Source organism: Cupressus sempervirens, chromosome 6 (assembly GCF_028749045.1).
Source record: "Cupressus sempervirens isolate cs-2001-9-10 chromosome 6, ASM2874904v1, whole genome shotgun sequence".
Classification (NCBI taxonomy): Eukaryota; Viridiplantae; Streptophyta; class Pinopsida; order Cupressales; family Cupressaceae; genus Cupressus; species Cupressus sempervirens.
In genome coordinates, this window is record NC_143123.1 from 380,860,235 (window position 1) to 380,875,100 (window position 14,866).

At 31.4% G+C, this 14,866-nt stretch overlaps 1 pseudogene; it reads right to left on the reverse strand.

Moving 5' to 3' along the window:
• Positions 1 to 12,360: 12,360 nt before the first annotated feature.
• Positions 12,361 to 13,157, reverse strand: LOC149552649 (serine/threonine-protein kinase SRK2A pseudogene; annotated as a pseudogene).
• Between the last annotated feature and the right edge of the window lie 1,709 nt (positions 13,158 to 14,866).

A 14,866-nucleotide genomic window follows, 5' to 3' on the forward strand; every position in this document is an offset into this window, starting at 1 on the left:
GAGCAACAAAGATATATCCATCACATCAAGTGATCAGTACATAAGATCTAATCAGCAAACCAGTTGCAAGAAGATCCACTGCTTCATCCTAACAGGTGAATCGCTTTTATAAATCCTTTAATAGGGTAGACTTAATAGTCTTTTGTAAATCTCCTAACAGAGTGCATACTTCATTGTATGTTTGTAAATCCTCTAACAAGGTGGATCTAGCAGTCCTACTTGCTCCTAACAAGGTAGATCACCAGAAGTGATCACTGTAAGCCTTAACCGGCCAACTTTATACTGCAGTATTGAAGTTTCATGGGCATCATCCCCACCCCAGTTTTACTTTCAATTTGAAAGGTTTCTGGGTCACCAAATCAGTGTGTTAATCTTTTCATGCATACAGTAAAGTAGATGAATGAATGGTGAATTTGTTATTATGCTGAATTGGTTTAAATTTTAAAGCTTACTGATTCAACCCTCCCCTCTCAGTAACCTTGTTAGTCCTGAATATTTCCAACATAGTAAACATGGGAAGCAATGAATATTTTATTTGCAACTTGTATTTTCCCCACTAAAGATAAACTTCTATTATTCCAATTGAATCATTTCTCTTTAAGTCGATTAAGAAACCACTTCCACATGTTTGAAAGAGAAACCCCAATACCAAATGGAATGCCCAAATATCTAGTGATCTCACCATGCCTAATATGCCTCCATTCCTTAGGAATCCACTTAAGAATCTGCTCAGAATGGTCATCATAAATTCAATTTTACTATGGGCCAACTAGGAACTAGAAACAACACAATATAATTCCAATATATCCAACACATTATTTAACTCTTTAGAATTTTGCAAGAAAAGCATGTTGTCATTAGCAAAATGAGAGTTGATAACCACCTAATTTTGAGGAATGGAAATCCCTTTGATTAGATTCAAATGGTTCACACCATGAAGGAGGTAGCTCAAGGCATCAGCTGTAAGAACGTATAAGAATGGAGATAAAGGGCAGCCTTGCCTAATAGATTACTATAATTCAAATGGTGTTGTCAAAGAGTTATTAATCACAATTTGAGCATTGCATCTTGAAACAAAATTATAACATGTTTTTGTAATTTAGGTCCAAAGCCCAACCAATGCAGCATTTTAAGAATGAAATCCCAACGAATTTTATCATAAGCTTTATCAAAGTCTAGCTTGACCAGCAATGCATTTTGCCTCGATTGTTGTGCCCATTCAATAGTTTCCCAAGCTAGCATAAGGTTATCCAAAATGAATCTGCCTTTAATAAATCTCGTTTGTTCAGGTCTAGTGATACTTTGAACCACTGGTTTAATTCTTATAGCCAAGGCTTTTGTAATAATTTTATATGAAGTGTTTAATAAAGTAATTAGTTTCCAACTGGAAACAGTGTTTTCATTCCTCCCTTTAGGAATCAGTTTGATAAGACCCTGATTAATATCATTTCCAAGGGATACCTTGTGAAAGGCTTCCAAATAAAGCATGTAAAGAATCATCCTTAATATACTTCCACATAATTTGATAAAATTCAGCAGGAAGACCATCCACACCTGGGCTCTTGTAAGGTTTCATACAAAAAACAACACATTCAATATCTTCTAAGGAAAGGATGTAGTCCAAATAGAGACTATACCCGAGATCAATTGTTTTAGGGATGTAATCCTTGACCATCTCTTCTAAGGCTTGTTGTACATCCATCCAATTTGTATCTTCCTTGAATAGATTCTCATAAAACTGTTGGAATGTCATAGCAATGTCAGCAAGGTCAGTATGTATTCCAAACTCATCAGATATAGCACCAATTTTCTCCTTTTTATGTTTATAATTAAGATATTGAAAGAAGAATTTAGAACCTTTATTCTCTTCCTTAACCTAGTGAAGATGTGCCCTAATCTTAGCCCCTTGGCCTTTATAGATATCCAATTTTCGTAGCTAAGCCTCAATGATAGCAATAGAATTTTGGATATTTTCATTATAAGGGTTGGAATTTAGCATTTTTCTAGTTGCCTAGTTGCCTACATAACCATTTGGTAAAATAATATTTTATGAAACACTAACAACAACATCTCCACGTAATAATTTGTCAAAATAATAATTTTTAATGTTTGCAATTATATCATTTAATTAAAAATGAAAAGAAAATCACATATCCTTATTCACAATGTTTGAATTTGTGCAATTACTTATAAATGAAACGATTGAGTTTAAATTAGATTCTATAGTGTGAATGATAGATACATCACTTCTATTTGCGATGCCAGCCAGGCCTAGAATTTGAGGGTCGCCCCTACCTGTCATATAGTTTTTAATGATGGCTTAATTTGTTTCATGCTTTTCATTGTATGCTTTGATAAAAAAAATTGATTGTCAAATTTTTTGTTTTATAATAATTCAATCATTTTAAATTTAAATATTTTATAAATTAGAAAATATTAATATTATTTAGTAATATATGTAAATTTTTGAATAATTTATAGTAATAAATAAGTATTATATACAAAAATCTCATAAGAAACAAGTTTCTAAGTACTTTAAGAGATTTTTAAAATAAGTTTTTAAAATTTATTATATTTTATTTCAACAAGATTCTAAATTAATATAAATATGCATTCACCAAAATAGAAACATAACTAAAAAGAAAGGAAAAATAAATATAAACATCTCTAATATAAAATAATATATATTTATCATAGATATATATTATACATATTATAAAATCATATTTGTTTATAATATTAAATATAATACTAACTTACCTATAATAAATATTGATGGTTAACTAAAAAATTTACTTGTCATATTGATGTTTCTCTAAGAAAATAGCCCATCAAACCATATGGTCTTACATTTAAACCTATCATATACAGTTCAAAAGTGCACAAATGGCCCATATGGCCATCAAATCCTAGGCCTAATGCTAGCTGTTAAATTTTGATGTTTAAAAAATGTAGGATGAAGATATTTTCCTTTTTGTACAAGGTTCACTATTTTCGAGTTAGAATTTTGGTTTTAGAATTTAGAACGAAATTGGAAACTCACAAGTTTTAAATTTAACATATAAATTGATAGAATGAACTCTGAAAATTAGCGTTTAATGCAGAAACCTTATTTTAGGTTCAAGGATTGAAACAAATCATAAATGACAATTTAAATTGAAAATTAGCTGCAAAGACTGTAGGATTTACAATGAATTTGTTAATGTGTCTAATTTCATATCAGACAAAATTGTATCCTCCCATTTAGATGTTTTTATTAGATTTTACATTTAATATGATATAGAATACAGTTTTCAAAATTAAGATGCTTTGAAGGGCAAGATAATTTTTTCCTTTGGATTTACTTATCTTAGAAATTGTACAACATTTGTGTTTGTTGAGAAGTCTGTAACTATAGTGGAAACTAAAAGAATATAAGCTTATGATTTGGTCTATAGGCTAATCAATAGGGCTTAGCAGACTAATAAAAGTTGCAATCACAATGAGTTGTAGCACAAGCCTTAAATGTCCTTGGATTTATAACCTTATAAAATTGGTTATATATAGAATAGCTTTTAGGGACAAAGAAAAATGAATGGCACTTGCTTGATTTGAAACTATAGTTGCAGTAAATGGTATGTAATTTCAGTAATAATAGAGCATGAATTTCTAAAATATTAAATATATTTATATATTTAATAGAATTTCATTTTTCACATTCAAACAATTGGAATGACCATTTGTAGCATTATGTAGCCTTTTGTGATTTTGCAAAATATTAATATTTTAAAATTAAGCGTATTGTCATGAAGTTATTTTATTGAATAAACTATTGACACTGGTCATTGTTTGCAACAAAAATTGACTAATCTTTGTGTTTAATACGACAGAGAAAATAGAAGGAGAGGGAAATTTGGTGAATAATAGACTACCATTGTATATTCAAAATGGGATCCAATGTCAAAACACAGAGACTAGGTTGTTGGCAATAAAACTAGCATCTATCTATAGCTTCAATTCTAGAATAATATTTTCTAGACTCCTTCCTATCTTTGAGTTATCTCTTTACTATGAGGATTTATCGATAGGTGAATATGTACTTGCATCTCTAATGGACTTGATCTTTCTTCACTATTCAAGCATTAATTTGCAAATAGTAGTCCATTTTATATATCCCTCTTTTAGGCTCCAGCATATGCCCTTCAACTTGTAGTTGTTATTGGGGCACATTTGCATATTCATTCCTACAATTTAGTTACAAGCCATCAAAGTAATGGCTAAATAGCCTAGATGGTGACTCTTGCAACAACAAGTGTGAAAACACACTAGATATCTCTAGATAGATTGGAGATATGAGAATAGTTTTCACACAAACCAGGATTTTGACTAGGTTTCAATTGATAGATTCAAATGTAGATGTAAACATTTATACCTCTTATTTTTTGTAGATCCTTTTTTTACCTTCAAAGTCATTCCATTGTAGATCTAAATACCATTTTATATGATTTTAACCCGAAATCCTTCACAACTTTATAACTTCATGGGAGGTGGGAGAATGGACTATAACTTTTTGTAGGAACATGAGGTTCTTGTCAACTTGAACTTGTCCAATTAAACCCCCCCGCCCCCCGCCCCCCGCCCCCCTCAAGAATAAAATAAAAAATTTGGGTTGTAGGGCCCATTTGCCATTGCACCAAAATCCATGACTGTTAGTGAACATGGAACACCACATAATTAAACACCTGTGGGCAGGGGAACGCGTCGCATCACCCAACAATCTCCCCCTCGACGCACATACCAGGTGCTTACGCGGGTCGGGAAGGCACCGGGGAGATTTGAACCCATAACCAGGTCAAAACCAGGCTCTGATACCAATTGTAGGGCCCATTTGCCATTGCACCAAAAGCCATGACTGTTAGTGAACATGGAACACCACATAATTAACCACCTGTGGGCAGGGGAGTGCGTCGCATCACCCAACATGGGTGTGCCTCCCCAAAAAAGCCTCTTTTTGACCCAAGATAGTATTACTAAGATACCTAGGATTAACCTTTCTTTATTCATTGATATTATATAGCATCACATCAATATCCCCCAAGTACCAAATGCTTTAATATCCATAAGATCAAGTTCTTATCCGTTCTCTTTGGCATGCTCCTAGTTAGGGAAAACTTGAAGAACACTGTAGTTATATTTGTGTTAACTTTGGTGGGTATACATGCATTCATCTTTTACTGTATAGAAGATGAAAGGGTGCCTTAAGCATATGTTAGATTATCTTTTCCAAGATGTTACCCCAAAAATCCACCACATTATTGTACGACTCCAAAAAAATTGGGGTGCCCATTACTCACCGTGTATGGAGCATAGACTTCATTAATGATGGTCAACACACATTCCAAAACTATCATGGATATATTGGTGCTTCACACATGTAAACTTTAATCACAAGTGTATCAGGTGGAGAATTGAAGATGGGAAATTGGTTAGAGTTTGCGAAGACAGATGGATTAGTTACTCCCTTTTGATTTTCACTAAGTTTTTGCTACTTTAAAGGAACATGAAGTGAATAAGTTTGGATTAAAGGTGGCCAATTATATTGAAATTGGTGAGCAAAAATCTTTTAACATGAATAATCTTAATCTGGCTGAGAAAGCTCTCTATGAGAACTAGGGACCCTCCTAAATAATACTTGTATCCCTTCTTTCCAAACAAAGATAAAATTGTTTGGGATAAATTTTTGTGGGGACTTTAGTGTGAAATTGATGTATTATAGTATAATTGGAGAGAGGGGCCTTGGATTGGAAATATGTTTAGCAAATTTTGTTATGCCCAACAATTAGGACAAAAACACATCAACATTTTTTTTTTAAAAGGAGCTTATAACTAAGTTGTCTATGCACTAACATTGAAAGAGTTGCAGATAGATCCCCTTCTTTGTGCTTTCAATGCTATGATATTCAACAAAGGAAGAGATCCCCTTCCTTGTAACCATGTAAAAGGATAGGGTGCAAACCTCTAAGGGTTGGTACTTGTAGTATAATGAAGAGATTAGCTTCCAATGGATATCACCTCCATCATTTGTCATATCTATGATTTTTCCTTCAACTTTTGTCCAGGTCTATCCTGATGTGCCTAGCTTAACGGGCACACTACAAGCTTTGACTTTCGTGTTGCTCCCCATGGGTCCCCCTTTTAACTCAACCCACCCTTCATTTTTAACCACATCATCTCCATTCCATCCCCAATTCTATCTCAATAAAAGAATTGTCATCAAAATCATGCCTATCCACATTTATTAGCCTTTTCTTTCCCCCGTATCTACTATAATAGCTATTGAATATTATATTATTACTCCAGCCAAGGGATCTGAACCAAAGTGCATTGTAAAGTAGCTTCATAGGAGCCATCCCCCTCTGTAATCCCTTGTATCAGGTAATAAAGCCAAACCCATCTGCTCTTTCAACTGTAAGTTAATTTGAGATACTTCTAAAAATTTATATAAATTCTTAATGGTTATCATTTAGAACATTTGGGGAAATCACAAAAATCCAGGGATTATGCAATATTCTCATCCAACAAGATATGGGTACATTTCGTATTCTCGACATTCAAACAATTTTGTGTCAATTAAATCAATCTTTTGGATTAGAGAATGAAAAGGTTACATAGATCTATTATTGTTTAAACCCGTTCATCTACTCCTCCTTCATTTTGTCATGAAAATAAATTGATCATTTTTCACCAATATTATAAAGAATTTATGTTAAAAATTTTTTTCCAATAATTTAGATCATAGAAAAAAAACATTTCATGGATCGCTGTGATAATTGGTCTAATACTATTGAAAATATTCCAATATTCACTCTTGTTCTCCATAATCAATCATAAAAATAAATTGACAAAGACTATTATACTTGATAACAAATATGTTATTGTTGAAGCTCTTCTACTTCCAAGTCATAAAAATAAATTGACAAAGACTATTATACTTGATAATAGATCTATTATCATTGAAACTCTTCCACTTCCACTTCTAATCATACACTATAAAATCCGTCCTAAAAATAAATTGATGCAAATCTCTAAAATTTGTAGGGAAATCACAAAAATTTGGGTGTTATGTAAACTTGGATTTGAAATTCTCATCAAACAAGATATGGCTTGCTTTTATATCTTTGTGTATAATAAAAATTTTAGTTACATGGTGAAGATGTGTTATCCCTACTTGCTACTGCTTATATTATTTCAAATCTCTTTTCCCAATTGAGTATATTTCTAGAGATTGGATCTACTTCAAATGAAGTTCATCCCATAAAATAAACACAAGAAGGTTGGGGCATTTCAACAAATTGTAGGGTGGAGATAGAGAGGAAACTAAATAGATGGTAGTAAAGGATTTTATTGGGTAGGTTTTCATAAACCAATAACCTTTCTTGATTCTTGATGTTGCATCCCAACAATTTAACTAGATTCTTGTGTCCAACATTGCTTATCATGTTCACTTCATTCAAAATTTCCTACACACCATCAATCTTTTTTGAAGAATAAAAGTGTCTTTACAATAATTCCCTGGTGATTGGGTAAATCTTTGTGTATTAAGATAGATATGTATCTAATGATCCTATCTACGATAACTAAAGTTTGTGCAAAATACATAGACATTATTAAAGTAAATTTTACCTTATAAACCAAATCAAAAGATATAGATTCAAATAGTAGCAACAAATAGAGGAACTTAATAAACGACATATTAAAAAAAGAAGGAAACTTGTTAATGGACAAAGAATACTCTATTCCTATGGAAGACAGATAAAACTATTTTATTACTACATAAGCTACAATTATTTGAAAACAATGCTAATAATAAAAACTAAGAAGGTTGAAATAGGTTCATAGCAGATCAAAAAAACATAAACTCCTCTTTCTAATGCAACTATGACTAATCCTAACTAACACTACTGAACAATAGGTCATTTTCATGCCAATGCATGCAAATCAATAACATTATGGTAGAGACTATTGTCATTAAAACAAAGAACTGTTTATCAACTTTATGAGATATTTACATACTTTATTCTATTATAGTCAATTTCAATTATGCTAAGATGAGTTGGACATTTTTATTTCAAAACTTCATCCCAGCATCAATTATCCTCTACAAAAGCCCTTTGACCAAGTTTTTTTTATTGATTGAATCCTCTTTAAACAATGTGAAAGGTCATATTTGAATCAAATGTTTGACAAAGACCTCATAAAAAATGTATATGGTGTGCTTGGCTTAAATATCCATGGGTGTGTGGTCTACATGAAAAATACATCTCCTCACAATTATATCAATTTTTTAAAAATATTGACAACTTGATAGACTAAATAAAGGTTCTGAATTCAGAAAAAATGGTTTCTATCATAAATCAATTTGAAAGCTTACAATTCTCAACACTCTAAAGTTTATTGTAAAATAAAAGTTTTCAGTCTTGCTTTTCATAAATGTGTTACCTTATCTTTTGGTTTATTTCCCTTCCCATTTTGTGCATTGTTTTAAGCTTTTAACAGAGGTTGTGTACATGTTATTCATGGCCTCATATTATAGCTTGTAGGTTGTCTTGAAAAGATTCTATATAAAAATAAAAATAAAACTCAGCTAAGGATAATAGACATGCACATTAAGTTCCGTAGTTTCAAATCTAGTTGCTATTGAATCCCATAATTTCAAATTACTACACATATTTAATTTTTTTAAATCTTTTTTTTTAAAAGTTGCAAGTGGTTTTGACAATTAACAAAATCATTGCTATTACTCATAATCCTAAAGAGACAAAGAACCAAGTAGATGTGTACAGGTAGATAATTATGTATCAAGCTTCCTCAGCGATTCTTCATAAGCCATTCATACAATAAGGTAAGGCATATATGGAAAGAAAAAATTTCAATTTTTATCATACAACAACCTCATTGTAGTTAGAATCATAATTTTTCAAACTGATAAATGATAGAAATAGAAACCATTTCACCCAACTTGTTGTCTCACTTCATACAATTGATGTGCTTTTTAGGAGAGTAGTTTTTTAAGTAGACCTCAAAGTCTAGAGTAGATAGTCATAGATGGCATTTAATTACTTATAAACTTGCAGGTGCATTGTTGTAAACTTTTTATAGAGCTTGTGCTTGATGCATTGTATTCATGTCATGGCCATGCAAGGTAGTTTGCATGTTGCTTTGATAAGATTCTATATTGTTTTAGTTAAAAACACAACTAGGGATAATAGATATGACTTTGTTATTGGGCCTATTGAGTTCTATAGTTTTAACTATAGTAGCAATATGGATCATATAATTTCAAATTACTAGACAACATTCAATTTGTTTTAATCTTGTGTTTTAAACTTGCAGGTGGACTTGATAACTAACAAAATTATTGTCATCACTCAGAATCCTAAAGAGACAAAGAACCAACCATATAGCTAAGTATACAGAGTCCAGTTAGAAAATCAGGTATCAAGCTTCCTCACCAATTATTCATAAAGTCATTAGTATAATAAGGTAAGGCATATATGCGAAGGGAAAACATAAATTCTTATCATACAAAAAATCTCATTATAGTTGGAATCATAATTTCTTAGACTGATTAATGATATAAATCATTATCCTCAAATTCTAGTCTTACTTAATACTTGTAGTTGACCTAAAACATCTGGTTAGTCAATAATTAACAATAACTATGATGTGGTAATCAAGAGTTTTTTTTAAGGTAGACTTCAAAGTTTACTTTAGACAGATTTAGAGAAATAGATATCAAGCTTCCTAGGAAATCTACATAAAACCTAGATAGCATTTAATTTGTTTTAAACTTGCAACTAGTCCTAACAATTAAGAGTTTTAGACTTGATGAGATTCAATATGTTTTAGACTTTCAATTGATCCTAACAAACAACAAAATCAAATGTGAGTTTTCATGAAATCAATACTTATATCTATAAGCCCATAACTCCCTTTATCTTCCTAGGCCACCTTCCCTCACCCTCAGATGGAGAAATGGGCAATGGCTGGCAAGTCAATACAAAGGTTCGAGATTGAACACCCCATCCCCATCTACTCTATTATAATACTCTATCTAGTATACTTGGTTGGGCATGGGCGAAGCTTGTTTCTTTTCCACATCCGCCCTACTCTTTTATGGTGAATCAACTTCACAAGAGCTATTAATTGATTGTAGCATACAAGACTACAAGCTTCTGTGAGTTTTTGGTGGAGCTCATTTTCACTCTCCTACCACCCATTCTAGACACTTATACTCAAGAGGTCATTGCCATCACTTGTAATTCTATAGAGATAGAGAACCAAGCTATGTAGACATATCCAATAAGAGAACCAGGTACCCTCTTGACAAGCTTATGTGAGTTTTAGATTAGTCAGTAGACCTCAAGTTAGCTAAAAAAGATAAGTAGATAGAGTTCAGTGATAATCACTAGATTCCTACAGAGCCAAAGTACAAAGTATATAGCTAAGGAGACAAAGTCTGGTCAAAGAACTAGGTAGAACTCAAAGCCTACTTTAGATAGATTCAGAGAATCGATAATTGAGAATCAAGTTTCCTTAGCAATTCTGCACAAAGTCTAGATGCCATTTAATTTATTTTAAACTTGTAGATATTCCTAAAAATTAAGATGTTTTAATGGTAAATTTCCCTTGTAGTTGGTTATTTAAGAGTTTTATACTTGGCTAGTAATTAATTAGCAATATAAAGTTGACATATATTTTAGATAATATTTAATTAATTGCTATTCATTTCTAGATTTGATTGTGTAACTATTTTTGTATCAATGTTTCAGATCACACTTTATGATCCATCATCGGGATGAGTAAAGAAGAATAAGGAGTAAGTGAAAAATACTCCTTTACTCATCTAGATGATGGATCATAGAGCCAAAGTGTTGATGTAAAAAAAAGTTACAAAATCAAATCCAAAAAAGAATAGTAATTGATTTTATGGATTGTGGAAATCTATTTACTCTTAGCATTGAATTAGTTTTAAACTTGCAAGTGATCATGATAAATGACAAAATACTAACCAAGTTTTCATGAAATCAATTCTTGTATCTACTTAGCATGAAATCATATTGATATTTTGTATTTAAATATGCATTCATCAAATGAATGTAATTTGTATCATTGAATAAATGTAAAGTATGTACAATTCCATTTGATGTTCCCTTTGTTCCTTGAATATAACTACCAGTTGCATGAGTATTATGAACTAAGATGCCAAGCCCTCCAACAAATTTACTGATTACACTACATTCTTTCATAATATCATACATCTCCTCAATACTATCATCTTTCATGCATACAAGAAAACAAATAATATAATAGATGTCATCTGAGTCAAACAAAGCATAATATATCAATTTTACATCAAAACAAAAACTTTGTCCACCAAGCTGGTTGTACTTGGAATTGCAGATTTAAAAAACTCTCATTTTATTTGAGTTAAAAATGCTATGCTAGATGTTTAAATAGGTATTTATGCTAGTTTGTACTTGAACTTGTAGATCAAAAAATTTCTCCTTCAATTTCATATATTGATAGTCTTTGGGATCACTTCAAAAAAAAAAGGGTTTTGAATATCTCAAACTTGCAGGGTTTACATTTTGAATTTGATTTAAAATAACTCTATATTGCAATGAAATGAAATAATTGATCATTTTTTTGTCCTCTATAATTTACTCTTTTCCTTAGTAAAAAGATATATCTCATCGTGTACCTTTTATTTTTACCCTTCTTTAGTGGTGAGAGCCATTTTTCCCTTGTATTGAGTTCTCGTTTGTTCTATTGGATACGTCACACTATGTATGATGGCCTTTGTATCTTGTTTTAATTACATCTAAATTAGATTAAATTATAATTAGAGTCATAACTACGTAAATAATTCAGTGATTTAACTTATGTACATGTATATGTATATGAGTGACAAAGAGCAAGGGAAATATTAAGAATTCCAAACTTCCACTTAGATTATTTTCTAGAGTAGAATATTGGTTTAAAAATTGCAAAGATCTAAACATTAGAAATTCAAACTCTCCGTTTAGATTACTTTTCTAATTATTATTATTATAATTTATTAATATTTTATTTCTAAAAACCTTAAATAAGAAACAAACTTTAGCTTAGAATATTTTGTCTAGCTAGAAAAAAAAATTTAAAACAAATCGAAATGCTTTTCAAACTGCTGCTAACTAAACTTTCGAACATACAGAAAACTAACACAGCAACGCAAAGAGTCTCATGCAACACGGGAAAAAAAAGCAGCTCAGTCCATTTTGTTTCTTGGGTTACAAGAGTAAAGATGATCAGCTATGACTATTTTGATCAGAACAATTTTCAGACTTCACATACGAAATCGACATTGCCTCCATCCATTACATGATCATCTGGGAAATACATATCATCCCTGTGTCGCCCCTCCTCAGATGCTGGGATTAGTCTGGCCTCTTCAATTATCCGCATGATCTCATCCGTGCTGTGCCCTCCATTCTCCTCCTCTTCGTGATTTACTACGCGGTCACCCTCTGCTGCGGCATCTACATTAAAATGATGTGCAATATTTGAGTCGTTCATGAGAAACCAGGGGTGATTTGTGATCTCCTGAGTTGTGATCCTCTTGGCAGGATTTGGCTCAAAGATTCTGGAGAGAAGGTGACGGCATTGTGCAGAGAGAGAAACATAGTGGGGAATGGTGTAGTGCGCAATGCATATCCGGCGAACAGTGGTGGCTATATTGCTTGGATCGCGGGGATCCTGAAAGGGATAACCTCCCACCACCATCACAAACAGTGCATGGAATGGCAGTAGCTCAACCCCGATATTAGCTGTTTGAAGAAGAGGCGTGCCTAGTCCTCGCCCAAGCGCCCAGCTTTTGCATTAGAGATGCGATAAAAGAGCTCGCCGCCTGCTGCATATTCCATGACTATTGCCAGATGTGTGGGCGTCGACAACACCTCTTTGAACCGAACCACGTTCGGGTGGGTCAGACAACGCTGATTCATGATCTCCCTCTCCACATTCCCCCTCGCAATGTACTTCACACAAACCAGCTCTTTGCTCCGCTTCTCTCGCATCAGCTTTGCCACGCCAAAGTTCCCCTTCGCAATATCCCTCACCACCTCATATCTCTCCATTTCTCCTTCATTCTCACTTGTATCCAGCCCGAGCAACGGTTTGTTCCAATAAGTAGATAAAGAACCTCTATATATATAAAGATTGCCTACTTACATTTGTTTTTATTTTTAGCTCCACAAACAAATGAACTACAGTAGAGCTACAGTTCAAGAGTAGAAAATCAATTCAGGAACTCAACAAAATCAGTGGCAAAGAGGATAAAACAAGCTAATTCTTCTATATTTATATTTGTTGTTTAAATTATTATTTTTCAAAACATTTGAAATAAATTTAAATTTAAATGTTTGTCATCAATAGATTATTAAGTACTCATTGCAATTTTATAAATTATTTATTTTTATTTTCTATTTAGACTAAATTGCTTAAAATTCGTAATTATAAGTTTTCCAAATTTTATAAATTTTTTTATATTTAATTAATATTTTAAAAAATTTGCTAAAATAGAATTTTATAATTAAAACGTTTATCCATCATTTTAGAAATCACTAATTAATATTGTAACTTGATAGATAGATAAATTAAAATGATATCAATAATAAAAAAATTAAATTAGATTTATCTTATTCAATTTAACTTTATTTTTATTGTTTTATAGGTAAACTGTCGAAGCCTAGGTTATTTATTATTATGTGTTAAATTTATTATTATGCATTAATCATGAGTAGATTCCCAAAACCTGAGAGGCTTGCGATTTACCCATGCGTGCTCTTGCCTTTATTCAATTTAACTTTAACTTAATCTATATTTAATAATAATAAATATTAATTTTCAATTAAACATTTATTTAATCAATAGACTATTATACAAGGAACTTTGATAAAATGTTGTGATGTCTTACCTGTTAAAAAAACACTGCAAAAACATAATATACTTTTAGTTTCGGTAAAAATGATTTATTAAATAAAACCAGAGTGCATTTGGCCCTGCACATACGCTACCAGTTGATCTATATCTTTTGTAATCTAAAACAGCAAAAAAAAAAAAAAAAGATTTTGGTAGGCGTAAGAAAGGAAAGCCATCGTCCACATTTCATTGATCTGACGGTAAAGCCGTCCAACCTGGTCTATAAATCTATTTAAAATGGTTGTAGGGATTAATCACATAATGATTATTTCTTCTACCTCTCAAACATGGGAAGCCCGAATATGATTTGTTTCCAATGCTTTATGAAAGATTACTTTTAATATATATATTTTTTTCTAATTTTCTTTTTGTTTTCCTATAGTTCATATTCAATTGATTTCATATTTGATAAGTTTTAAATTATAAAAATAAGATAGAAAATACAAATTAAAAAATTACAGTTTAATTAAAAAATTAAATTCTTGAGATTGACATTGAAAAATTAATTTCTTAAGATTGACAATTCTATGAAAAATTAATTTTTTACTAAATTTTTATTAAACAATATTGCAATTGTATTCTTTTTAAATAACTTTGATTAAAAATGAATTATGTCTATTTGATTTCAAGAATTGATTTCTTTACTAAATTTCAAGAAAATACATGACAAGATTATTTGTTTTCTATGCTCAATTTATAATAAAATAATTCTTTTTTAATTTTGAGACATTTACCTATAATCCTTTTCTATTTGTAACCCATTTTTCCCAATAGTTTGAAGGATTTTGTGCATTTTCAGGACAACACCAAACTGGAGATTATTTTTACAAGATATATAAACAACAAGGTGTCTTTAAAATACCAC